The sequence below is a fragment of the Apium graveolens genome, chromosome 9 (assembly GCF_009905375.1).
Source record: "Apium graveolens cultivar Ventura chromosome 9, ASM990537v1, whole genome shotgun sequence".
NCBI classification, from domain to species: domain Eukaryota; kingdom Viridiplantae; phylum Streptophyta; class Magnoliopsida; order Apiales; family Apiaceae; genus Apium; species Apium graveolens.
In genome coordinates this window covers 191,831,225-191,835,654 of record NC_133655.1, presented here as the reverse complement: position 1 = coordinate 191,835,654, position 4,430 = coordinate 191,831,225, and the positions used below count along the sequence as shown (strand labels likewise).

Below are 4,430 nucleotides of genomic sequence, written 5' to 3'. Positions count from 1 at the left end.
AATTTTAATTTAATTTTGACATATCATGCATCACACAAATTCTACTAATAAAAATGAAGCAAACTCATAGGAGCTAGTATTTATGGCTAAGAAAGTCCCTTTAAAAAAATTCTTTTAGGCCGTAGATTCAGGTTAATCTTATTTAAATTTTACAAAATTAATATAAAAAATGAGAGAATTCAATTAACTAAATAATTTGTACAATAAAAGTAATGAGATGTAGAGACATGAGTGGCTTATAACTTTATAAGTGCTCGCAACAAAACCCCAGACTCGGTATAATGAAGCATTGAATATCATAATGTACTTCAGGTCTTGCAAAGATTATATGCACAAGCCTCAAGTGAAAGGAAAGAATAGAATGATCCATCTGGGGGCATAAACCAAATTAAGAAACCCAACTGGAGCTACTTTAATACAAAATGCATAATATGCACTGCTTGAACAAAGAGTCTACAGTTAATAAAGTTTTACAACACGGGACACCCTTTCAAAGAAGACAGGGCACATTTTTGTGTTGAACATTATGATTTCCTTCATCCATTCAGGCGCAATGTTTTCGATGGTGCCCTGTGACAATACATGATATATCAACTCTTCATCTCCTTTTGAATTCTTAATCCATGTTAGAGTAAAAGAGTAACCTGTAATCAATGTTAAAATTATCACATGACAATTTAACAGGCCCCAGGAATGCAAAGCAAGCTCAAGTAAAGCATCCCAATTTAACATAAATAAGAGAAACTCAGTTACCTATGAGCAAGTAGTATCAAAGGTTAAATATTGAAGATGCAAGATCAAAGCAAAATTCAGATGCAATAACTACTTTAGGGGCATTCAGCTTTATGGAAGAAATAGATCACAAATTTTCAATAAATTTTATATTGCTTCACAACCATAAATTTTATACTAACTCTAAAAATCAATAATATTTACTAACCACATTGACTCAATGTAGTGAGAGATCAGAAGTATCTTGTACAAGAAGATAGGTTACAAAGGGCAAAATCAGTTAGATAGGTAGAAAGAAACTACAGAAACAGATTGGTGGAACTAAAGTCTCATTTTCTGATATTCACATCATTCAGCATAACAGAAATTACAAGTGCTAGTTCTGTTTATAGATTCAGCTGAACTATTTCTCAGTAAGAGACACAAATATTGTTACTACTAGACTAATATTCCTTTACTGCAGTTCCTAACAAAAAGTATCCAATATGAAGTCGCTGAAGTGTTGCCTATCACACTAAGATTAGATAGAAAAAGCAGTAAGAATATTAAGCACTGAAATTTAAATGTGTGAGTTCTAACCGAAAAACAACTATATACACAATATACACAACTTCAATTTCAACCGAAGGAAAACTAAACAGATCTCATCTAACCAGTTCTATAAAAGTAACGAACGTAATATCATATTTGCAATTACCACTTAATTGATGAACTGCAGAAAGACATGTTTCATCAGCTTTGGTATCAATGCTAACTTTCATGCCAACTAAGCACTCAACAAGCTCTTGAAACATGCAGATGGTAGTACCAGGGGCATTTTCATCATCACCTGAAGACATTCCTTTCTAGGAATTAGAAGTAAGACAGTAGATGTCATATAAGTAAGTTGATTTTGCGGAATTAAAATTTACCTGAAAGGCTAGTCTTTTGTTTACAGCATTTTGGCTGGGAAAACAAAGTAGCAGTCAGTAGTTAGTTCGTAAAGATAACTTGTTGACACTGTGAAAGATCAGTAATGTACCTGATCACTTCCTTGTAGATTTTCACTGAACCTGTTTCATTTGGATAATTGGTCAGAAGAATCTTCCAATGCAGATTGATCAAGAGCTCCAGAGGTATTGACTTTCCTTTTCTTTACAGCCAATTTATTCACTTGATCTGATCTAACCTGAGACCTGTCAGGTGAACTTGGCTTCTCATTTCTCTCATACCTAGAAATGCAACAAAGTCCCTCCCGTTGTAAACTTTGCAGCCTCTCTGTTTCTTGTAGAAGCTCCTTTTCTGTAATTTGGGGCCATCACATTATGACATGACACTAAATTAAGATATTCTTCAAATTTCAAATCTATGAACCAATGATTTATACTACTTTTGCATTTTACATTTTTTCAACAGTTCACATTATGTGAAGGTTTAAGTGTATAAGAGAAAAAACATTTTTTCAACAGTTCACATTATGTGAAGGTTTAACTGTATAAGAGAAAAACATTAACATACACTGATACACATATGACCTGAATATCTCAGCAAGCAGGATCAATTTCATAAATTAAGAAATTTAACATGTTTCTTACTGACTTTGGGACAACAAGATTCCAGACTCAAGATGAAATACATTTGTACCCCATCAAAAATTTATATTTTTACAAACTTATCCAAGTCTCTGATTACTAGTGAGGACAAGATAAACTTAATTTGTTTTCTTCTAAGGGATCTTTTACTACTCTATAGAACACAGGAAATTTACATGGGCAAAGATGTGGACATTTGACACTTCATTTTAGACCAGAAAAAACATGCACATTTTTCAAAATGTTACCAAGTCTTACATTTGGACACTTGTCCATGTTTAAACAAATTCCGGGTTCTAGTCAAGTCCAAAATGTTTAGTTGCCTGCCACGTACTGTCCTGTTTTAAGAAGTTACAGTTTTACCTGATATTTTACAAAGGCAGTACTAAAATGAAGTGTAAATAGAAATGAATGAAAGGTTCTTATTAGCCTTGGGACCAAAGAGTACTCTATGCAACTCACGCCAAAGGGTCTTAGATGTTAACCAGGTACATCATATCAACCATAGTTCTCAGCACTGCAATTTTGTTTGAAATCAACATTTTCTATTAAGTTGGTTTCAACTTTGGCTCCGAAGGCCTTAGAAAGGCGCAAGCATTGTGACTTTCCATCACTTGAGCAAAAGTATTGATAACTAAAATGGTGATTTATAAACTGATGAATTATTGATGAAAATACACGATGTATATCAAGGTGTTAACAGAAATAGGCCACATATATCACCGTATGTTTCAATTCTAAGACATCAAAAGTTCTTCTAGCACTTAGCTTCCCAATGTTTATCCATTTCTCTTTAATGCTTTCAACACATACATCAAGGGATTCATGCACATCGTTCGCCACAAGACTCTCTATCCTCCCATTAGAGATGAAGAAATTGGTTTTAAAATAAAAAAAAAATTATGAAGAAAAACTAGTATGTATTATAAATTAAAGAACCCGCCAAAACAAAAATAGAATTAAGAGACCAGTTTTCAATATTGCTGAATGAACAAGATTAGACATAGTAGTCCAAAAAGAAACAAAAACCAAAGTCCAAACAAATGTTGATACTATATTAGTGTCTCTTAATTAAATAAATTAATTGGTATCAAAAGATAATTTAGAATGGCCAATGGGTTCAATAGGAACTGCATTGTCATCGTCCACAGATGAATCCTTTAAAGTTGCTTGAAGACCGCCCCTAAGAGTGACCCTGTATACAAATACTTGTGTGAACTGTAGCAACCAAGATCTACCCACCAACAATTACTAGGAATATTATTCAAAATAACTTCATAAACATAAATGAAAAGTCTACCTTTCTTCATGCGCCATGCAGCCAATCTAGGACATTTTTCTTTCACATGCCCAGATTTTTTGCAAAACAAACAGGTATACCCAATTACCCATCTTTATGAATCTTTTCCTTCTTGGGGTGCGAAATTCCTACTGTGATTTCTTTCTCTTTAAATCTCTTTCGCTTATTCAACTTTGAGATAGTTGAAATACAAGCACTATCAGTCTTCTCACGCCTAAATTTATTTTCTTCTTGCACACAATGAGAACTAAGCTCATCAAGTCCATTTTATTTCAGTGTGTCATAAGTAACGATGAAATGACCATACAGCGCAGGAAAGGATATTGATGTATGTAGGATATGTATTACCAAGAAGTGAAGTGATTAAGGAGTACAAAAACAAGAAAGAAAATGATAGGCTTGGGTTTTCAGATGCAGAAGACCACTACCCCAAAGATTTTCCGAATACAAAAGGGAGTTGGAGACTTGGATAGCGACTCCTAAATGAAGAAAACTCCTAAATGAAGAAGAATCTCAATAGAATATTAATCAAAGTCTAAAATAATAGACTGTGAGGTTAACCCTAAATGTAGTCATTATAATAAGAAAACTACTTTTAATAAGTAGAGAAGGAGGTTACCTTGTCTCTACTAAGTTGCTAAAGATAATTCAGTAAGTTGATTATAAAATTATCTCATTATTAGTGAAATTGGCGAGGCAATCATTTTTTATAGTTGTATGGCGTAACTGCATAAGCAGTAATTAGTACTGGAAAACAGGATTTCATAGAGTGATGGATTAAGTTATTTCAATCAAATGCAGTCCCCTATAGTTAGGGCACACCAAAA

General features: G+C 33.3%; 1 long non-coding RNA gene across 2 annotated transcripts; it reads right to left on the bottom strand.

Annotated features, from left to right (window-relative positions):
- Window positions 1-259: 259 nt before the first annotated feature.
- On the bottom strand, window positions 260-4,144 carry LOC141686787 (uncharacterized). 2 transcript variants are annotated; one of them, XR_012560805.1, is made up of 5 exons: window positions 3,604-4,144; window positions 1,754-3,498; window positions 1,644-1,677; window positions 1,430-1,577; window positions 260-644 (listed from the first exon to the last, which is right to left on the bottom strand). It is a non-coding gene; the product is annotated as an uncharacterized LOC141686787 (long non-coding RNA). The 2 variants fall into 2 exon arrangements; XR_012560804.1 differs by having other exon boundaries at window positions 1,430-1,561.
- Between the last annotated feature and the right edge of the window lie 286 nt (window positions 4,145-4,430).